General features: G+C 47.2%; 1 protein-coding gene across 5 annotated transcripts in view; it reads left to right on the top strand.

Annotated features, from left to right (window-relative positions):
- Window positions 1-2,600: 2,600 nt before the first annotated feature.
- The window catches only part of OTUD7A (OTU deubiquitinase 7A), a 392,936-nt gene continuing 372,068 nt past the window's right edge, over window positions 2,601-23,468 (top strand). For 3 of the 5 annotated variants that reach the window (XM_070496818.1, XM_044763182.2, XM_070496823.1), the window contains exon 1: window positions 2,601-2,808. The gene's annotated coding sequence lies outside the window, so the exon portion shown is untranslated. The remainder of the gene's footprint in view (window positions 2,809-23,468) is intronic. The other 2 variants (XM_070496820.1, XM_070496801.1) reach the window with 1 other exon arrangement.

Raw genomic sequence — 23,468 nt, 5'->3', positions numbered from 1 at the left:
CTCTTTGCAGACGACATGATCTTATATACAGAAAACACCAAAGAATCCATAGAAAAGCTATTAGAAATAATCAACAACTACAGCAAAGTAGCAGGGTATAAAATCAACATACATAAATCAGTAGCATTTCTACACACTAACAATGAACTAACAGAAAAAGAACTCACGAACTCAATCCCATTCACAATCGCAACGAAAAGAATAAAATACCTTGGGATAAACTTAACTAAGGAAGTGAAGGATCTATACAATGAAAACTACAAGACTTTCTTGAAAGAAATTGACGACGACATAAAGAGATGGAAACACATTACATGCACATGGATTGGAAGAATAAACATAGTTAAAATGTCCATACTACCTAAAGCAATCTACAGATTCAATGCTATCCCAATCAGAATCCCAAGAACATTCTTCACAGAAATTGAACAAAGAGTCCTAAAATTCATATGGGGCAACAAAAGACCGCGAATTGCTAAAGCAATCCTGAGCAAGAAAAACAAAGCCGGAGGAATCATAATCCCTGACTTCAAAACATACTACAAAACTACAGTGATCAAAACAGCATGGTACTGGTACAAAAACAGGTCCACAGATCAATGGAATAGAATTGAAAGCCCAGAGATAAAACCACACATCTATGGACAGCTAGTCTTCGACAAAGGAGCAGAGGGCCTACAATGGAGAAAAGAAAGTCTCTTCAACAAACGGTGCTGGGAAAACCGGACAGCCACATGCAAAAGATTGAAAATTGACCATTCTTTTTCACCACACACCAAAATAAACTCAAAATGGATCAAAGACCTAAAGATTGGGCCTGAAACAATAAGTCTTCTGAAAGAGAATATAGGCAGTACACTCTTTGACATCAGTTTCAAAAGAATCTTTTCCGAAACTATAACTCCTCAGTTGAGGGAAACAATAGAAAGAATAAACAAATGGGACTTCATCAGACTAAAGAGCTTCTTTAAGGCAAGGGAAAACAGGATTGAAACAAAAAGACAGCTCACTAATTGGGAAAAAATATTTACAAGCCTCTTATCCGACAAAGGGTTAATCTCCATAATATACAAAGAACTCACACGGCTTAACAACAAAAAAAACAAACAACCCGACCAAAAAATGGGCAGAGGACATGAACAGACATTTCTCAAAAGAAGATATGAATATGGCCAATAGACACATGAAAAGATGTTCATCATCGCTAATCATCAGGGAAATGCAAATCAAAACTACACTAAGATATCACCTTACACCCGTTAGATTGGCAAAAACATACAAAACCTAGAGCGACAAATGTTGGAGAGGTTGTGGAGAAAAAGGAACCCTCATACGCTGTTGGTGGGAATGCAAACTGGTACAGCCACTATGGAAAACAGTATGGAGATTTCTGAAAAAGTTAAAAATAGAAATACCCTATGACCCAGCCATCCCATTACTGGGTATCTATCCTAAGAACCTGAAATCAGAAATCCCAAGAGTCCCTTGCACACCTATGTTCATCGCAGCATTATTTACAATAGCCAAGACGTGGAACCAACCTACATGCCCAGAAAGTGATGATTGGATAAAGAAGCATGGTATATATACACAATGGAATACTACTCAGCCATAAAAACAGACAAAACTGGCCCATTCGCTGCAACGTGGATGGATCTCGAGGGTATTATGTTAAGCGAAATAAGCCAGTCAGAGAAAGACGAACTCTACATGACTCCACTCATAGATGGAAGTTAATATATTGACAAGGAGATCTGATCGGTGGTTACCAGGGAAAAGGGGGGGGGAGGGGGGGGAGGGCACAAAGGGGGAAGTGGTGTACCCACAACATGACTAACAAAAATGTACAACTGAAATCTCACAAAGTTGTAATCATCATAACATTAATTAAAAAAAAAAAAAAGAATCGCATGAGGGTGGTATCAGCTATCTGCAACATAAGGTACTATTTGGAAGAGGGGTCGTAGTTACACCGAGAGGGTGATGGGTGATGTGAGGGTAGGCAGAGAGCACTGGGCAGGCCTCGACACCCGCGAGGAGACCATCTGAAGTGGGGGCATGAAAAAGTATTAAGAGGAAGCAAGAAATGGAGAAAGGTCAGAGAACCGGTTTAGGAGGCAAAAGGACCAACTCTGAATTAGATGTGATGCATTGGCCTGGGAGCAGGGCTTGGAAGTGGAGCCGAGACAGGATGGGTGGGAGAAAGTTTGGGATACTTAGAAAAGAAGAGAGAACAGAGAGGAAGAAATGAGAAAGGCAGGCTGAAGGCAAAGGCAGGCCATTTGAGCAGCGTTTCCCGCAGCCCCGGAGGCAGGTGCCCCGGGGCACCGGGAAGGGCGAGCGTGGGAGCGCGGGCGCGGGGCCGCGGACGTTGGGGCGCGGACGTGGGGGCGCCGTGCGCTTTCCCCAGAGCTCCGGTCCACGGCGCGGCTTGTGGCCACGAGCACGGGGCGGAGGCGGCTGCGGCGCGCGCACGTCCACGAGAGCGGGGTGTCGGGCGCGGCTGCGGCCGGTGACGTCAGGGGAGGGCGCGCGCCGGTCGGCTGCAGGCGGAGCCGGGAGGCGGGCACTGCGCGCGGCCGCGGGCGGAGCGGAGGGGCGCGAGGGGCGGAGCGGAGCGCGGGAGGAGGCGGGGGAGGAGAGGCCCCCGAGACCGCGAGCAGCAGCTGGGGAGGGGGTCGCGGAGCCGGAGCGCGAGCAAAACAGCTGATCCGATTTTCCTTTAAAGCGAGAGAAAATGGAAGTCGGGTAGCGGTGACTGCGGCGCTGCGGGCTGACCGAGCGGAGCGGAGCGGCGCGGCGCGGCAGGTGAGTCGGCGCTGGCCCTGGTGCTGCCGGTGGCGGCGGGGCTGGGGCCGCGGACCAGGCAGGTGCGCTGTCCGAGCGCGGGCGGCGCGTCCCTTCGCGGCAAGGCAGGTGGGCGCATAGATCAGGCGGCCCTGGGGCCAGGGCGCGGGGGCGCGAGGGGCGCGGGGGTCGCGGGCCCCGCGCTGGGCTTGCTGGCGAGTCTGCATTGCGGGCTCCGTTCTGGACCCCGCGGGCGCCGCGGCCACCGGCTCTGGCCCGGCGCGGCGCGCATCTCCGGGGCAGGGCGCGGCGCTCTCGCTGGGTTGGAGCCGGCATCTCCTCGGGGTTCCTTGGCTGTCTGCACTGGAACGTGATGACAGGCGTGGGGGACCGGCCCTCGGTCCGTGTGGGTGCGCTGGGGGTCCAGCGGCGCCGGCAGAGTCCCAGGCATGGCCCGGCCGGCCGAGGAGCGGCGCGTGAGGCCACTAGCCGGGCACCCGGGCTGTAGCTGCGTGGGCCCCCACGGCCCGGTGCACCGCTCGCTGGCTTCTCTAGGTCAGGCTGGACAGCAGGCGAACCGTTAATGCAATTTGGCGGTGAACCCGGAGACCTTCCCTAGTATCTTCTCACTGGAGGGTAAAAAATTGCATCTGCTGTGCTTTAAGTGTTCCTTTAAATTTGGGAGATGTCAGTGATGTCATCATTAACAAAAACTTTCCTTCATTGGACACAACCGCTCAAGTGTACCCTCCTCCCGGTGCCGCTATTGCAGCCCTTGGAGAATCTTTGCAATAAAATGGATTTGCCTTTGCTTCCTAAATTCAACAGCTTTACACGAGTGAAAACGGTTTTTATTTATATTAATTGGCTTGAGAATTAATAGATTTGAGAGTGGCTGAAGGGAAACTTGTTAGATCCTAACGGATCTGGGAATTGCTTCATCCACAGCACAAGGATCCAGGGGAAAGTCATGCGTGACACTCACATCCTAAATTACCTTGCCTTATCTTTGTAAATGAAAGTGAACCGTGAGACAAAACATTTCAAAAGATATTGTATTTGACGTGGCAGGTGATGTGTCCAGGAAGACGTGGACAGTGGTGTCTAAATCTTTACGGGCCTCGATTGCTTCAGGAAAATCTGCAGGTCTCCTTTCTTCTCCATCACTGCCCCCCACCCCAGGATGGGTCAGGGAGCAGCCGGCCCTGGGGAATGGGGTGGCAGTGGCTCTGGGGTGCTCCCTGCCTTTCATTTCCTTACCATGACAGCTGTGTGTCCCACCAGCCTCCAAGGCCAATTCAACACCCAAAGAAGGTGAGGAGAGCACAGAGGCTGGAGACCTGCCTGCATAGCACACCAAGTTCTGGAGGAATTTCCCCCCTAAATGTGAGCAGCATGTCATGATTATTGTGTGTGTGAGTGTTCCATTAGTACCGACTATTATGGGAACAAAAGTAAGCAGTTCCCAAGACAGTTTGCATATATACTTAAGCCTATCAAATGAAAGGATATTCAATAAGGGACAAAAGTATTGACATTTTTGTATTTAATAATTAATGACTACTCCTAATTGGTTAAAACAAGCATGGCTTAAATTATTAGTGAGATCACATTGGATCTGTAAGGAATTTAATACCATATGCCACAAAAAAGTTTGAGTCTGATCAGGAATGTGAAGCTTTCGAACCCTAGATCCACGTGAGGAAAATGGAGAAGCAGTGGTTTGCATTAGGCCTTTGACTTTCAGGGTGGCAATGGATGGAAACCAGTGCTTTATGGAGTCTTGCCAGGTGTGGGTCTCAGCCTGGATCCTGTGTGGCAGGTTCGCCCTTAGGAAGTAACTGTTGAGGCCGTCCGCCCTGGTGGAGGCCATCACTGGAGTTGTGGAGAAGCTGAACTGTCTGTTCTCACCATGTGCAGAAGGGGAGGGCCACCTCCCTCTGAAGCAAGCAGTATGTACATGGCCTCTCACCTCCTGAAGGTGCCAAATGTATTCGCAATGGCAAGGCTGGGTGAGACAGGGAAGCTTGTAGCAGAATCGTCTCCAGATGTGCATCTTTTTGGAGACTTTGCCCCTGCTGCATAGTTGCTTTAGAACTTGGGCTCTTAAGTCACGGCTGAGATTTTTCTGTAATTGAAGTATTCTCAGTAGTATTAAAGTTGGTTTCTAAGGCTCGGGGTTGTGAACTCTTTAGAAATTGAGTCCGTGGAAACCACTCTGGCCACATATCCACTTTTCTTTCACCTATAGACCTTGGAAAATATTCACCATAATGTTTTTTTGTTTAATTCACTGTAGTGCTTGTGAAAATACAACTAAAAGTGTTTCCACTAAATCTTTAGTTATTCATCACTTATTTCCTAAAACATTTAAAAAACAATCACTTTAAAGTTTCTTCATCCCCTTTTTATGCTTAGCGTATCATGTCTTCCGTTTCTAAGAAGTCAGAATTGCGTTGGCTTTTCTTTTTGTTCCCTTTGGATCTTAAGGTCATTTATTCCTGTCTTAGGCACGGAGAATAAAGGCTGAGTCAGCTCCCGAGGGGCCAGCAGGGGGCGTGCTAAACGCGGTTTGGCGGGCCTCTACCTGAGCCACCTTGAGAGAGATCCGGGATCGCCAAGTTGGGGGGAGTGTGAATGTATGTGCACGTGTGTGCTTGTGTGTGCGCCGCGCCTCTGTGTGCCTGTCGCCTAAGGGATGGAAACTGAAGGAAGGACGGACACATACTTGAATAGCCAGAGGCTGTGGCTTCCAGAACATAGACTACTCTCCCTGGGACAGGGAGATTGTAATAGCTTCCAGTCTTTGAAGCGTAGCTCTTGGTTCTAGTCTGAAAATTCGGTGCCTTCTCAGTCTGCAGAAGGGAGAGTGTTGGCTTGGGGAAGGAGCGAGCTGGCCTTGTGGAACTGCCAGCCTGCAACCTCGTTCTGGGAGGGCGTGAGGGTGTCAGCCAGGACAGCCAGTGGAAATGCCCCCAACCCACCTGTAATGTTTTCTCTTGGGTTTGACTTCTATTGACTTAAACCCTGGGACTCTGTATCAGTGGCATCTCCCAGGGGGTTTATCTCCCTGCCTTGCAAGGATTATTGGTCTCAGGGTTTCTCTGATGGAGAAAAGCAAATGTTTAATCACTACGTTTCTTTTCCCATAGAAAATGAAAACAGGAGAAAAAAGGCAACTGTGCTTTTCACTTAAATGTGCTTAATCTGACTCTAAGTTTGTGCCAGGTTGTTCATCAGCAAGTTCCCCGTGAGGTTTCCCCAGCAGAACAGCCTAGAGAGGCCAGCTTCTGCATGGAGGGTCATCTTGCTAGGCTGGCATGGGTATTTCCCATGGCTTGGATGATCATCATGGTATCTAGACATGTACTGAAAAACAAAGAATACTTCCTCTTCCCCAAGTTCTTCATGGAGCCCACATTCAAAAAGGAAACATCACACTTTGAAGGGAAAAGATCTGCCAGAGAACTATCCAAATGCTATGACTGGATATTTCTTTATACTTCGTATTTCATGGAAAATGCACGTAAAACTGAATTATTGATTTCAAAGGGGCAAAAGGGACTAATTTGTTTTTCTGCTTTGTGCTGAACCAGGCTTTTCACTTGGAGCACTTTAAATGGCTACATGGGGAAATGCCTCTGGATAAAAAAATAGGTGGCACCCGGTCATTTTAGAAGATGTCCAGCCAGAGGAAGGAAGCTAACAACCATGGTGGAAACCTCCTAGGGGCCCCATGGCCAGTAATCTTGAATGACCTCTAGGGGTTGAGAGGGGTCCCTGGCCAGAGACCTCAGCCCTACAACCACAAGAAGCTGAGTTCTGAGAGTTAGTTTGGAAGGGGACGCCAAGTCTCAAATGAGGATTGCAGCCCCAGGCTGACACCTTCATTTCAGTCTGGTGCGTCCCTGAACAGAGGACCCACCAACCTGTACTTGGGTTAAATTCACCTTGTTTAAATAGTTAAGTTTGTGCTAATTTATTACACAGCAGTAGAAAACTCATATCACAGCGAACAGAGGCAGGACACTGCCAACATGTTCTGGATTTTGCTTGTCGCTGTCATACCTGGTGAAATGACCCCTTCCCAAGTACCCACCCTCTACAGAGATGTGCAGGGCCAGCCTGAGGTGTTAGCTCAAGGCTCTGTGGCCATGATCTTTTCCCTGGAGACCACAGTTGGGCACCTCAGTCTGTAGTCCTGCCCTTCAGGAGGCCATTTCTGGAGAAGAAAAAGCCAACTTTGTCTTCTTAGTGCTTAGAACTTAGACCAGCTGCCTATGAACCTTTCTTAAAGACTTTTGTTACTCTAGAAGTTTTAAATTATTTAATTGACTTTTCCTAAGATATAAATAGTTAATTAATATATTTAAAAAAGATGTCCATCCTTAGGACAACCTCAGAATATCCTACTCAAAGGGAATCTTGAGATCCACTGGCGTTTAAATGGACACAAAACATGCTGGCTCCATTTTGTAATATATCTAATTGGAAAATATTTTACCCTTGAGACTTGGAAGTCGAGTTTTCTTTGGTAGACTTGGTAGACTGCTGCATTCACAGGCAGTCCATGTGTCAGACCAAGAATAAGATGGCCTTAGCATGATGAGACAGAGTGGGCAGGGGCGGAGCCGCCTTCGCCACACTTTGAGGACGGAGTTCTTTATCATTCATAGTAACAGACTTGGGAGGTGGTTGAAAATAAGTCTGTAAATTCTGAAATTGTGGATGGGCTGGATGCTGTCTTATTACCTACCCGTCTTGTGGAGGCAAGATTAGCTGACTGGTTTGCATGCAGTATCTCTTGAACAGGTGGTGGCAGGGGGTGGGATGAAGACTGGAGTTAGGAGGCAGTAGACCCTGCATTTCTTCCTGCCTCGGCCACAGCTGGCCAACCTGGATGAGAGTTAGCCTCACGTGTCTCCAAGGCCTTATCTAGAAAAATTGCATGATTCCACGAAACCCCCGGCCTTTCTGTTGCAGATTTCTGCTGTACTCCATCTCACGTTCTTAGAAGTCAAATGTGTATTAAGCCTAATGCAAATTCTAAATACATCTCTCTTGGTTTAAGCAGATAAGTCTAAAGTAAACTCATTTTCTTGGTTTGAAGAAATTTGAGTTTCTCCTTCCAAGGAAATATTTTCTATTTGAGCTTCATTTATTCTTCCATACTTTTCCTTTAAAATATAATGGAAATTTGATGTCTGAATGAATATATATGAATAAGATACTGTATTGACTTTTATGAAAGAAAATGAAACCTTTGAAATTCACTTCCTTTTCTGTTTCATTCAGTTGTTTTGTCAGATTACTGCAGTTTCATGTCGGGCTAAGGGTTGGTGTGAACAGACCACCTACCCGCCCCTCTGTGAGATTAGATTAAGTTTCTCAGTTCCTGAGACAGGAGCTGATCCCAGAGAGGGTGGCTTCCTGGAGCAGGAGCAGGTGACTCAGGTGCTGTCCCTACCAGGGCAAGCCTTGCTCCCTCTGAGAATACCCTGCTCTGCTGCCCTGGGGCTGGCACACCCATGGTTTACCCACATCACCTCTGTGCTTCCATTGTAGGATTATCTATGACACAGGGCTCTCCTGCTTCTTAAAGTAATCTTAGGGTTGGCCTGGCACATCCCTGTTGTGGAAGAGACCACACGGAGCACCATGTCCTGGGACGTGTTGTGCCCTCCTCCCACCCCTAAAACTGCCTCCGGACCCTTTTATCTTGGAGTTCAAAGACTATGGTTATAATCCATTTCCCCATGGTTTCTCTAGTGATGATGTGAAGGTTGGAGAAAATGTGTGTTATTTAAGAATGGGCAACACATTTGCATGTGTAATTTTTCATGTCTTTATAAAAGATCGTTCCCCATCCAAGATATACAGTTAACTAATCTTTTTAAAATATATGAATTAGAATATTTGTTTTTCAGCCTTTTAAATAATAACATACCATCTGTTGAAAGAATCACCACTGAACAGTAAAAATAAATGGTACAAGTTGCCAGCCAACTTGGAAGGGATGACCAGCTGTGTGACCTTGGGCACAGTCCCAGGCGGCCCCCAGGGGAGAAATCTGCCCTGGCCTCCTGCAGGCTTCAGGGAGGAGCAGATGGGAGTGTACACAGTGGGTATTTAAATTATAAAGAGCCATCAGTCATTCCAATAAAAGGAATTGGAGACAGAGTACGTCTGTCTCACTCACCACTAGCCCAATTTCTCTCCCTTGTCAGTTGATGGATTTATAGTTTGCACTCATAACTCAAGGCATTGCTTGGATGAACTTGCTGTGATGTTTTTTGTAGAGGAAGAAGGAGGCCTGGGTAGGAAAGATGGAGGACCGTCAATGGTTTGGTGATTCTTAGAGTTTGTCTAGAATCATTAGCCAGCTCTGTTAGAACATGCCAAAGGAAGTTCCTTGGAATCAGAGTAGACTGCAAACTCCTACAGAATTGGGTTGTGTTTCCTACATCTTGGGTGCTGCTGGGCATGCAAATATAGGGCCCCAAGGTCTCACTGGATGGGATCATAACAGTACACATTTTCTTACTCTTGGAGTTGATGAAAGATTAGTCCTTTACATGAACAACTGAGAGGCGGGGAAGAGGAAAGAGAAAAGCATTTCAATGGCGGATCCTGCCAGTCAGTGCCAGTGAAGGGCAGTGACTATGACCTGAGCTCCCACCAGCTCAGATGGTGTTGGCATTTACCCCTGGGGGAAGTGCACGGCCAGGCTGATGTCTGGACCTCTCTGTCCACCCTACCTTGTAGGCCTGCTGCCATTCCCAGAACAAGTCTCTGGGCTCTGAGGCCACAGGATGTTGACTGTGATGAAGGGTGCAGAGGTCTCTTTGCCTCCTCAGGAACAATGCAGGCCCACATGGATGGAAGCGGCTCCTTTGCAAACCCAGTCATTTATTAGGTTGAGTGAAAGCTCTGTGGCAATCTGTTTAACTTAGCACCGTGGGTGTGCAATTATTGGTAGACAAATTGAAAGGCCAAACTGGGTCTCTTGGAAATTAAAACAATGAGATACTACCACACATCTATTAAAGTGATTAAAAGCTGAAAAAATCTGACAGTACCATTGCTGGGAGTATGAGGTACAAGATGAACTCTCATTTTCTACAGGTGGAAACGTGTGGCCTGGAATTGCAAGGATTGGTTGCAGTTTGTGTACATACCCCTTGACTGTTCCGTTTGTAAAGTCTGTCTTGTCTGAGGTACTGGCTGTGAACTGAGCCCTCAGGTCCACTTGGTTGGAAGTGGCCAGTTGACTCTGGGTTTCAGGCATGGCATGTGCTGTCAGCCCGAGTGTCTGCCCTGGATCTTTTGCCTGCACTGGACGAGGTTGACAGGATTTCCTTAGATTTCTTCTATCAAAGTTGACTTATCCCTTGAACAGTCTGGCAAATGAAGTGTTCAGAAAAGCATCGTCACAAAGGGTACTTAAGGCATCAGAGGCCCCAGACAGGCGTCGACACGGGCAAATTAATTCCACTGCTTAACATTTGGAGTTTATTAGAAGAAGATCAGTGTATTGTTGCATTTAAATTAAACTTCCTCCATTCCTGTGGATTAATTGGAGGTGAGGCCAGAAACATGGACACGGATGGACATCTGTGTATGGCCCTGCTGCCCGTTGTGGTGAATGCTGGCCCCGCCTGCTGGCGAGAGAGCTCCTAGCCTAGAGGCCACCTTCTGGCTTCAGCCCTCTCTTTGGACACAGTCTCTTGGTCTTAATTTCTCATGAAAAATGAAGAAATGTGGCTGCCTGCCTTCTGATATCCCATTCTACTCGATGATTCTGTGCAAAATAATTCCCTAGTTCTCTCCAAGTGCTGGCTAATTGGGGCAAAGAAAGCTCTACTCATCACTGTGAGAGAACAGGTAGGAACAGTTAGGTGTCTTTTAAAAATATTTGTATCCATTTCTTGGATCGAGGAGAATATGGAGCATTTTAGCAAGTATTTATAATGACCAGTGAGTTGTGTGCACAGCATTTCTCCTTCTGACTGTTAAGCTCCTCGAGGGGAAGCCTGTGCCTTAGTTTTTATTGCATCTCCAAGGCACCTTGTTCAGAACAAGCTCTCAATTTGTGTTTGTTAAATTCATTTACTGGTCTCGCGGGAATTAAGATTAGAAATTTAACTATTCTTTCTAAAATTGTGTAGCTTCCATGAGTTCAAAAAGTGTTGTAATTGAGAATGTAACTTATGTAAAATTTGAAACATTTTCAAACTTCAGCCCGCAGTTTGGGAATATGCAAAATAAACAAAAGCCAGATTATTTACCGATTCGCTGTAATGGGACTTGCTTGTCATACAACAGAGCGCACATCCTAAGGGGAGTTACAGTTTCATGTTTTCCATTATATGTATCACAAACACTGTATGCAGTCTTAGGGAAGACTAGCTACATCTGTTTGATAAGACAAATTATTCCACTGTAGATTGTTAAGAAATCTCCTCCCCACCACACTTTTCGCTGTCGAGGCTTGCAGAGGGGCCTTGAAACAGCAGCACTCTGTGACATCCATGCTGCACAGCCAGGGGCATGGGACCTCAGGGCTAATGGTTCCTTTGGTCTTCCCTCCACATCCTGATTCTGGCCAGCGCCTGTGCTGTCCACTCTGGTCCCCTGACCAGCACTGCCCTCTTGCTACCTGCCTGGCCTCTCTCATGGGCTTGGCTCCCTACTCTGAAGGGTCCCCAGGGGGCTAGTGGATTCTTGGACCTCACCTTTCTGCCTCTGGGCAAGATTCTTATCCCCTGCCTTAATGTTCTTTCAGTTTAGCAAGAGAATAAGATCTACCCAACTTCCTGTAAGAGAACAGAACCCCGACTCCATGATGGACAGATCTGTCCTCGCAGTCTTGAGGGGAAATGATGCTTTCTGGATAAAGTACTACTAGGAAATTTTTCTTATAAGTAATTAGCCTTCTCTCTTGTCCCATTTCAATGTTCTTTCTTCTGCAAAAGTTACCTGATGAGAACTGAAGCACTGTAGACTTGGTAATAAAGTGAGGGCTCACGGCAGAAAAGCCCTGTATCAGAATGGAAAGTCTGTGGTCCTTCCTCTCCCCCTCACACTCTGGGTGCACCTGGGGTGCACTTTGGAGGCCAGATGTGGGACCCAGGAAGGAGATGAGGTTGGGCATTACCAAGAAAAGGCCTGCAATCAAGTATTAGCCGTCTGTAGTACAAGAGTGCCCAGGGTGCCAGGGAGGGGAAAGTCAAGTGTTTAAGGGTGCTGTGGAGCAGTCTAGAATCAAACCTGGACACCCTGACCTCAAGCCTGCACTCTTCATGTCACATTCTTGCTAACAGGGAGGAAAAGAAACAGAGATATTTTCTGGGCCAGAAGGCACATTGGCTGTCTACTCCTCAGCGTGCTGGGATGACCTGTCTAAGTTCAGGAAACTGCCAAGCCCACAGCATGCAGGACCCCAGATTCCTGCCTCCCCTACCTGTCAGTTCCTCATCTTGCCCAAGAGGCAGGCAGGATTCCTTGTGGCATTGAGTGGGCCAGCGGAGAAAGACCTGAGGAAGCACCCTTAGAGTGGACGCCTGGCTGCCCCAGCAACAGACTCCACCAAGGGCCTTGGTGCTGGCCCGGGCCGAGGAGGGGTGATATCAGGAAAACTGGGCACTGCATGATCTTTGGGCAGCTTCCAGGGTGGTGGAGAGGCCACACATGGAGACACCACATTGGCGGAGCACAGACAGGTGGGAGCCATGGCTTCCTCTGGGGTGGCCAGGTAGAGTCAGAGGACTCCACAGCCTAGGCACATTCTCAGGGAGAGGCAGAGTCCTTCCCAACCCCAGCTTCAGTTTTGCACTTTGTAAATTGTATAAGACTATACAAATGTAAGAAACTCTTATTGTTAACGTTGTTGTCATTGCAGTTACTTTTCAAAAGCAGCATTGAAAACCTGGAGGGACTGTAGGAAGAGCATAAGTCACTTGGAGACATAGAATTTGTCATGAAGCTGTTAATTTACTCCCAGTGGCTCCCAGAGGAGGATGGCCCACAGGTTTGCTAGTGCCAGACTCTTAGGCTGAATGCAGGCAAGTGTCAGCCATGATCAGGTTGTTTCTTTGGGACCCAGTAGGCATGAGGCTGCAACCCTGTTCCCTAGGTAACCTTCTCATAGGTTAGCATTTTCCCCAAATCTCTGGGCTGGTGAAACTTGAGGAGGCTGTTTTTGACCCCTCTGCTCATGCTGAACATTTACAAGCACTTGGCTCAGGCCAGCCCTGTGAATGTCCGCCAGATGGATCCCCATGCTCAAGGCATTGAGTAGAGTGGGTCCATGTCAGGCCCCTGTCCTGACTGTCTAGTGGCTTTTCACTTGCTTTCTCCTTCCACTCCCATGACGTCTTGCATCCCCAGCATGCTCTGCTTTCCAGAGGGTCCAGAGGGGATGTTGTGGGCACTCAAGTGCCTACAGAGGAGCCCATTAGTGCCCAGGCTGGCCTGGGTAAGACAGCCTCAGCCCCAGGCCCTAGGGGGATTGTCTAGGAGAGGCTGTGCTTTGAGGCTGGACACACTGGGTTTTATTTCCCTTGGTGCTGCATCCTACTGTGAGTCCCTGGCTGAGTTAGGTCCTCTCCCAGTCTCAACGTCCCCACAGGTGACACCCCCTCACAGGTGACAGCATGTCCAGGGCACCTGTCAGTTCCCTGTGGCTTCTCTCCCAGCCCTTCTTTCTTCAGGACAGAAACCAAACTGTGTGGGCATTAGTTCCTCTCCACTGGGGCTGGGGAGGGACCTGCCCCATCGCTGGGAATCTGGGGGACTTGGCGAGAGGTTTCACTGTTCTGAGCTCTATCTCCTCATTGCGCAATGGGGGTGAGATAAGGCACATCACAGGGTTGTTTCAAGGATTACAGGGGCCCATCATCACATACTTGTCATCAACTTTTAGAGTGAGGTCACCTGGGAAAGGGAGGAGCTTGTCCAGGAGCTCCAGAGCGAGTCCAGCAAGCAGCTTCTTCATGAGCTCGTGGGATGCCCCAGGACCTACCAAAAAGAGCCTGGAGCCAGAGAAGGCAATGTGTACCCTTTGGATATATGTCAGAATTTCCTTGGGCGCTTTCCTTTTTAGGGAGCACACCAAAGGAGTGTTCAAACCTTTGTCCACTGTGTGCCATTGGCATTAATTTTTTAACAGACTTTTGATGAGTTTAATTAACACATGGAGGGGAGAGGGAGTTGAGAAGAAGGCGGCCCTTAGTGAGCTCCACTTTAAATTTGATGATTTGAATATAACCATCTGTTTGGGGGAAAGTTTTTGTAAAACATGTTCCTTAAGAAGTACTGAGATCTAGAAAGATAAAACTAATACAGAACTTCCCAAATCCTACACCCAGCATCACAGTCCTTCTTATGCATACAGAAAGGTAGAAGGGTGAACATTATGCCACAAAAATAAAGCCTTACTATTTTTGCTCTTTTCCTTTGATTATTCAGTTTTTTTAATGAAAAAGTGAGTATTTACACCAGTTAAAAGAATTCAAACAAAACAATAGTATATAGTAAAATGTGAGTTATTTTCTTATGCCAGACCCCAGTGCCTTTCTCAGGAGGCACCACTGTTAATTGCTTCTGAGTATCTTTCTAGAAATAGTCTGTGGATGTCCAAGTATGCATCTTATTTTTTTCATGTTTAAACACATAGGCGCAGATAGTACCCATTGTTCTTCATTTTCCTTTTTTCTCACTTAATCCTATTGTAATAATCAGTAATTATTACATTTTTAGTCTATAATATATGCTATTTTAAAATATTCATTTAAATTTTATTTTTATTTAGTAATGAAGAGTTTACTGAATTTAAGCTAATGGTGTTATTTCTTGGTGTGTGAAAGTTCCTAAAACATGTCTTTCCTGGTTTGGGTGGGTCAGCCTGTGGTTACCAACATAACCCCAGATCACTGAGCCCCTCCTGGTGGTGGTGCTGGAGTCAGGGCCAGTCCATGTGTGGAAAGTGGTGTGCCCCCATCCACTCGGCACACAGCCACGTCAGTTAGCTGGATGCCCAGGAAGAAGAAGTGGACTTGGGGAGCAGCTGTAGTCTCTGTTCAATTTCTGTAAAGTTCGGGGAAAACCGTGGAATACATTTGCTAGCTGCCTTGTGTTTAGAGTTGGTATCAACTCACTTGTGCTTTGAGAGATGACTGAATTGCATGCCCATCCTTCCTTTCACGCCCCTCCCATTTCTCCTGTTTGTCTTGTTTGTGTTATAGTCTTACATTATCAAGATGCATAACATTTGCCCTCTCTTAGGTAACCTCGGTTTCCACAGTTATGTGGTCTTAGTGCTATATTTAAACGGATTCTCAGATCACACAGTATCGTTTTATCGGTAATACTGGAGGAATTCTCAAGGGCTTTCTTTCAATTCCTCTTTCAATTGTCTGGAGTTCATTGTACAGTTTGTTTGTCGTGTTCCCCTGTTCTCTTCCCAAATGGCTTCTGATATCCATCTGGAGAGTTTTTACAAGCCTCACAATATCTCTTGTGGGAATAATAAAGTTCTTGAGTCACACTGCTTCCTTTAAAAATATTTCTACTGTCTTTTAGCACTGAGGGTAGTTGCGGAGAAATTTGAACTCAGCCTGTTTTCTGCCTAGATGTTCATATGCTTCTTTCAGTTCAGTGACCACCAGGCAATTTCTGGATGCTGATCTTTCTCTTTTAAAGTAATCACAATATACCCTTTCAGTGGACAGAGACAGGACACTTTATTTCAGAAATTTTCTGCTATTCTATCATTGACCTTTTTCTGTTAAGAATTCAAGAATGTGAATTATATGTGCCTTGTTTCTTCTGTGTCTAATATCTGTCATCTCTTTGATAAACTTAATATTTCACATCCTTTTCTGTTTCTTTTATTGTCTCTTTAGTTGATTGTGTTTATCCTGTTATTTAATTGCTTCTCATGTGGTTTTCATCCCTACCCCATTTATTTTATCTTTTCTTTCTTTCCAAAGCTCTTCTTCTCTTTCTGTTGGTTTATAATCTCTTCTTTGATTTTGATTTTTAAAAATCTTTTTAGGAGAGTAACTTTTTGGGTGGGCAGGATAATGACCCCTTAAAAATATCAATATCCTAATCCCCAGAAACTGTGAGTGTGTTCTCTTACATGGAAGAGGAGACAGGGAACTGGGGGGAAAAAATTGGATATGGAATTAAGGTTGCTAATCAGCAGACCTTAAAATAGGGAGATTATCCTGGCGTATCTGGGAGGGCCCAGTGTAATCAGAATGGTCCTTAAAAGTGAAAGCAAGAGAACCGGAGAGGTGTCAGTGTGAGAAAGACTTGTCCTGCGGTTGTTGAAGGCGGGGGGGACTGTAGGCCAAATCGTGCTTGTGGCCTCTAGACACAGGAGAAGGCAAGGAAAATAATGACACCCAAGATGATGATTTCCTAATCTCCAGAACTTGTGAATATGTCATTTTATATGGTAGAGGGATTTTGCAGATGTGACTAAATTAAGAAGCTTGAAATGGGGATGTTATCCTGAATTTTCCAGGTGAGCCTCCTATAATCTCAAGGGAGGCAGGAGAGTCAGAGAAAGAGACATGACGATAGAAACAGAGGTCAGATAATGCGCTTCCTGCAAGTGGACCACAGGCCAAGGGACAGGGGTGACCTCTAGAAACTGAAAGACAAGCAGCAGATTCCCCCCTGGAGCATCCTGGAGGAACACAGCCCTGCGGTACCCTGAGTTTAGCCCAGTAAGACCCATTTCAGACTTCTGACCTCCAGAACTGTAAGATAAAACATTTCTGTTGTTTTAAGCCAGCACATTTATGATGATTTGTTACAGCAATGACAGGAAAACTAAGTAGGAGACTGTGGGGACCATTTTACTAAAGAGGCTCTTCACCTGCTTCCTGATGAGCATTTCTTCATGCATGAACATGTGCCTCCTCACCCCCTCTCCTTCCTCATCCCCTTTCTATGCCTAGTTCCACGCTAGTTACTTTGCGATGTTAGTCCTGTTTGAATAGGGTCAATTCCTTGCCAGAGAATGGAGGTGCAAGTGAAGCTGGGGCGGGTGCACACTTGATTCAAGTTTGTGGTCTGGAGTACGCTTTCTCCAAATGTATTTCCTTTGCCCAGCAAGCCTGCATTCACCAGATTTTCCTGTTTCGGAGGGTGTGGCTCCCAGCAGGCCATTTGTGTTTCTGTCTCCTATTTGCTGCCTTCCTTTCTCTCTCTACCAGGCCAAGTCCACAGGCCCAGGTCCATTCAGTGGCTCCACTCTCATGTCCACACGATCTTCCATGACTTGTGCATCAGGCCCAGGCCACTTCTCCCAGCAGGGTCTGTAGCCCGACCCCCCCACCCACCCAGGGATGAGGAGGTGGGCTCTGGCTTGCTGTGTCCATTCCTGATTACCTTGGTTCTGGTACACTAATGATGTTTGCTCTGTGCTAGTATCTGTCTCCTTGATTCGTTGAAGGTGGAATATATTTCTCTTTCTAGTTCTCTCCCTTTTCATTGTTTTTGGGGCTTTCAAAGAAAGTGTGGAGGAGTAAACCATTCACTAGAAGCTCCTGCCTGGTGGATGGTTGTGTAGATGCTGAGGGGTTTTACTTACAATCTTTGGGGGACACCTTGTGCTTTGAGAAAGAGAAATTGGTAACCATTTCTCATGGGGGTTGGGCATTGTTTAGCATTTGTAACTTTGGGGTTCCTTTTCCAAAAAGAGTTTTTGTTTTGCTCCAGAACACTTTTTCACTGAAGCCCTTCTGTTAGATGAGATAAGCTCTTGTATTTGAGATTTGGCATCCCCCAGGGCCCTCTTGGCCTCCCCTGCACAGCAGCCTGGGGGGAGGAGGCAGACAGGTACCACACTGGACGTCTGGCCCCAGCCTCCTCCACCTCTGAGGCCTGATCCTGCGCTGGACAGTCCTGGCAGTCTTGGATTGACTGCCTGTATCTTGGAAATCTATGTCGCCTTTTGGAGGGTAATCAATAAAGCCTTGAATGAACACTTCCTGCTTTAATCACTAGTGAATAATAAATTAATGCTGTAAACCCTAAGCAGTAAGAGTAGCCGTCAATGATTGCCACGTTTTACTGACATTATCTAGTTTAAATTTCACAGCCGCCCTGTGAGGCAGGTGTCACTGTTCAGGTGAGCCAAGCAGGGAACACACAGTTTGCCAGTTGTCTACCTCATGGAGGACAAGCTGTCTTCACAAACAACCTAGTCCTTTATAGAAAAGTTGCACTTTGTTGTGTTGAGTTGAAGTTTATTAACTTTTTGCATTGTTATGAGCTCTTTGTACATACAAATCTATTGGCCTGAAATATATTTTGGAATGGCTTACTTGCAGTAATCTAAGATATGTTTGTTTGTTCTAAGTATTCAGTTTTAAATAGTTATATGTTAACAACCCTCAGTTTTTGCAGTGTCTCTATCTTTCAAAGGCCAGAGCAACTGAACAGTAGGAAGTCCTAAATCCTGAGGAATGAGAGTTGGTGAGGATTTTGCCCCAATCAGGTCCACTTCGAGCTCTGCTATGCACAGCTCCTTCAGCGTGTTGCCCCGGGATGCCTGCCAGCCAAGTGGCATAGAAGAGAAGGAGCATCTATACTCACTATGCTCAATTGCTGGGTGAGAAATCCACTGTGCACTAAAAAGATAGTAAGCTGAAGTTTCTAAATATTTTTCTTCTTTTTCTGCTGACCTACCAGTTTGTAGAGTACACAGGGGTTATCAGTCTTGGGGATGAGTATCCTATGGACCGTGGCTTCACAGAAGCCAGCAGAGCTGAGCCCCACATCCCTGCAGACAGGAAATTAGCACCAATCAGTTGAAATGATCAACACCATCACTGTGCTGTTGTAAATGTAGAGAAAGGGATATACCGGGTGTTTGGGAAGGACTACCTCCCGAGGTCATCTATACAACCAGAAGGTAGAAGATCTTGGAGAATTTAGCCCTCCAGAAGCTTCTTTGGATACCTGGGAAGATAAGAGAATGAGCTGTACATCTGTTAGCTCCTCTGGGCCAACCCTGGGGGATGACTCGTGTCTGGCATCAATTCTAGGACAGTCTTAGCCATTAGCTCTTCAAAGAGTACCTGTTACCACTTCCCTCTTTTCTTTCCTTTTCCAGTTAGTCATTTATTGGTCCTTTTTCTTCCATTCTCCTATTTTTTCAGCTCTTCTCTTACATTATCCCTTCTTCTGGCTCCCATTACTGCATTCTGGATGGTTTCCTCAGTGCAGCCTTCCGCTCTAATCTGCCCTCTACCTAATCCATGTGAAATCCTCTGTAAAACCCAGCCACTTGGTCTTGGATTTCTGTGATTATATTACTCATTTCCATGAATTCTCTTGATTTTCCATACCCCTGATCTGTTTTAAAGTGGCTTACTATTTACTCAGGGTTTTGATCACGTTAAAAAATGCTTGAATCCATCACTTAAAACAGTATGTTATAGTTTATGAGTAATAGTTGTTACCTAAACTTCTTGGCAGTGTTGGGCTGGAGGATTTTTGTCTGGTGCTGCTGTTCACTGGGCCTGCTGGACTCTGTTCTTGGGGAGTTTCTTCTTCTTGTGTTTTCTCACTTGATTGCAGTCTCATCTTTAGCTTGGTTTCAGGGTGGGTGTACCTGGCCGGTGAGGTTGTGTTTGCTTCTGTTGGGTCACCAGGGGTACTGTGAGCCCAGGGCCACCTTGAGTGTTAACTCCTTGGCTTGGTGGTTTTGGAGACTCTGCGTGGCTGTCTGAGCTGAGGGCCTTCTGAGCCTGTACCCTTTATCTGTACATCATGCAGCCTACAGCAAGGGTTGTGGAAGTACAGAGGGCGTGGGGGTTAGGACAGGGCTGTGGGCCTGTTGAATGGGTGGCTTGCTCTGAAGTTGGGAACAACTTGGGAAGTGGAACCACCGAAAGACAGGCAGTGACCGGTACATTTGTGTGCCAAGTCCTGAGAGTGTCCAGTGAGCAGTTTCTTGACTTTGAGTGCTCTGTCAGGGCTAGAGCAGTGTTAGCCCCATCTGGGAGCTCTCCCGGCTATATAGAGGCAAAGGACTGGCCAGCCCTTCACAACCGAGCATGTTATATTTTCTGGAAGTTTACTTGGTTTTTTTCTTTCTTTCTTTTTTTTTTGTGAGGAAGATTGGCCATGAGCTAACATGTATTGCCAATCTTTCTCTTTTTGCTTGAGGAAGATTGTCACTGAGCTAACATCTGTGCCAATCTTCCTCTATTTTATGTGGGATGCTGCCACAGAGTGGCTTGATGAGTGGTGCTAGGTTTGTGCATATCATGGAAGAGCACATGATATCTCAGGAAATGACTGCTGAGTCAGTGCAGAAAAGCAGGAAGGCAATCTATACACTGATGGCTGGATATTCTTGATCCTGTTATGTGGATGATATATGACTGAGGTTTTTGTGTGTTTTTCACAAGTTCACTTATAGAAAACTTAAAAAACAATTACAGAACATTTTAGAGTATTGCCTATAATTCGTGAACCATTACTCGAAGTTCAGGTTGAAGTTCAGGGTTTGCCTGCCACCCCCTCTTCCTAGTTACCCCTAGTGCATGGCTGCCTTGCCCCCATCTTGGCTGCTGGCTTACCTGCTTCTCCCTGATGCCGAGCAGTGCCTTCCTTCAAGGCCCAACCCCTGCCTCTGCCCTGACGCCTTCTATGGTTTCCCTTCTGAAAGCTTTTCCTGGCATGCTCCTCACTCACCACACCTTTAAGCCATGTCCTCACATCACAGAGTGTCTGCTCTCAGGAACTCTGCAGTTAGCATCCTAGCTCCCAAAGGGTGGGTTGCAAGTCTTTGTGTGTTCATGAATCTCACCCATTGGGCACCTCCCCTGAGGTGATGGTGATTTTCACAGTCATGACATTGGAAGAACTCTTTAGATTTCCAAAAGAAGATACACACCTGTGTTGCAGTCCTTTGCACCATTAGTGCCCCATAAAGCCCAGCTGTAACCGCACCCCCTTTCCAAGTAGATTTGGGAGTCAGAGGTCACGTGGTTGCTTCCCTGGAGTATAGTACTCATCACTATCACTATGACTTGGGGCCTTCACAGACAGCCTCCTTCACCTGGTAGTAAAGGGCGAGACATCATTAGTTGTACTTAATGGAGGAGAGCACCCGTCTTGCTCTTTGACAGGTTACACTCCCCTTGTTCGTTTCTGGCACTTACTCAGCTTCAGGCAAGTGTGCACCATGGTCCTCTCTGGGCGCTGTTCTTCTGCATGTTAGGAATGAGTTGGAATTTTCTCAGGAGCACACAGCACTGATTACCTGTATTTATTCCTGGAAGAAGGTTTGAAGTGGCTGTACATTTCTGTAAAAGGTGTCCTCTGTTACATCTTGAGCTTCCTCTCAGTCTGATTGCACCCTTTGCCTACCCTGAGTCCAGTACTCAGTCAGGGTAGCCCAATCCACCCAGAAGCTGCCCAAGGCTGGCAGACCCACTGGGCGTCCTGCTTCCTCATCATCGCCTGGGGGAGGGCACGGGAGGATTCCTCTCTGTCCATTCCAGGCCAGGAACTGTGGGGCAACTCTCTGCGTTTTATTGACTATGTCTACATTTAATTTATCACTAAATTATGCTTCCCTTGACTTCGTGTCATCTCATTCATCCGACAGATGTTTTGTCTACACATTTTCTTTCTCATAAAAGGAGCAAGTGCTCGTTGGAAAAATACCCATTGGTGTTGTCCGCAGCGGCAAAGGGCAAGGAATGACAGGTACCGCCAAGGCTACTTGGTTGTTTAAGCAATCAAAGTTTATTGATAGAGGGAAACAGAACAAGGAGCAGGGACAAAGGGGAACAACAAATGGCTACTTACAGCATCCCCACCACAATCAGCCGGGGAAGTCCCAATAGTTTGTACAGCGGGTGGGAGTGCCGATTGTGCAGGTCTGAGGCAAAGCGTCCTCTCCTCAGTGAGACTTCAAAGGCTGATTGTGGTGTGGATGTTGTAAGTACCGATTTGTTGTTCCCTTTTGTCCCTGCTCCTTGTTCTGTTTCCCTTTGTCAATAAACTTTGATTGCTTAAACAACCAGGTAGCCTTGGTGGTACCTGTCATTCCTTGCCCTTTGCGGCTGCGGGCAACAATTGGACAAGTAGTAATCACGTGTACAAAGAATGTTTCATCTGCTTTTGTTTCCTCTTCACCTGGTATTATTTCTTGAGCCTCTTCCACATTATTAAATATCCTTCTTAAACCAAGGTTTCCGTAACTGCATGGTGCTGCATTAACTTGAGTGTGCTGTGGTTGGTGAACCAAATATTGATCGCGGGCTCCCTGAGGGCTGGGCGCTGTGGCTTTGCTGTGGACATGCTCCAGGTAGGACAGAAGGATTGTTCCAGTGCCGCATGGCAGGTCACTGAAGACCAGAGAGCCAGAGATGTTGCCCTTCTTCATGAATTCTGTGCTTGGAGCTCTCTCTTCAGTGCCGCTCTTTGGTTTTCAGTGGGCCCCTTTCATGATTTCACTCCAGTCTCAGTCATACATGCTCAGTCCAGCTTTCTTAACTTAGTCAGCGGCAGTATACCAAGGAGTTTATGATCGCATTGCCTTCCTCCCCGAGCCCCCACCAGGAAACAGAAGACAGTCTGGAGAGAGAACAGTGGCCACTCATGGCCTGGTGGGAAGAGCTCTGCCCGCCAGGATAGGGTTGTGTGGATCAGATTCCTGAGATCAGGATTCCTTTGAGATTTGAAGTGGGAAATATAGAAGAAGTCAGGCAACTGAACATGAGAGGAGAGGCTGAGAAGGCAGGAGATAGAGAGGCTGGAGGGACTGTGACCAACACGAGTGAGAAGACCAGAGCAGCAGGGTTGCAGGGGTGTGAGGAAGGAGAGCCTGTCCACCCAGAGGGCCGAAGCCAGCCAGAGGCGGAGAGGAACAGGTAGAAGCAGGAGGAAGCAGCCCCAGCAACAGCCCAGTACCTGGGATCCTGCACTCCAGGGCTGAGGTCCTGAGAACTGTGCCCAGTGTGGCCCCAGCTCTGTGGGCCCACTTGTGCTCTGGAGTCTTCAGAATAACAACTCCTCCCCTTCTTACTCCTCCTCCCCAGGGAGAGCTGCCAGCCCCCCAGGGGTCTGCTGATCCTCTGGTGCTGTCCTCAGAACACTTTGCCTCTCCACACCCATGCAGTGGACGTCTGTGTGTGGGGTCCTGGAATGTCTGTGGGGAGGATTGGGAGGTGCAGGAAGGAGAGGGTTTCTCCAGAGACACTAGGAGGGGCCTGGTAGGGAGAACACTGGATGCCCTCATCCATCCCAGGCCTGCCGCTGACTGGGCCACCTAACCGTGCTTGCTGTGGCCTCAGGATCTGTAAAATGGGGCCCTGGCTGAGAGTGATTCTCCTGTCTCAGAGTGGCTCCCTTGTCCTCGCTGGGTGCATCCAGCCAGGATGCAGCCAGCTTCATGGGGGTAGAGGAACAGGAAGGCGGGTGCACATGGCTACCAGGCTGCCCCTGCAACATTGCTGGATGGTTTCTGAGGGCCCATATTCCACCCGCCTGTTGGAAAGCTGGGCACAGCAAGGGCGGGGAAGGTGAACAAAGTTGGAGGCCTCATGCTGCTCAGCGGGCTCGTTCGTTTTACCTCCCCTTGAGATAGGGAGGCCCAGGGCATGGGACAAAGTGTGTGTTGTCCAGGGCAGGTGAGGGGG

This window comes from Equus asinus, chromosome 2, assembly GCF_041296235.1.
Source record: "Equus asinus isolate D_3611 breed Donkey chromosome 2, EquAss-T2T_v2, whole genome shotgun sequence".
Taxonomy (NCBI): domain Eukaryota; kingdom Metazoa; phylum Chordata; class Mammalia; order Perissodactyla; family Equidae; genus Equus; species Equus asinus.
This window is presented reverse-complemented; position numbering and strand designations above follow the sequence as displayed.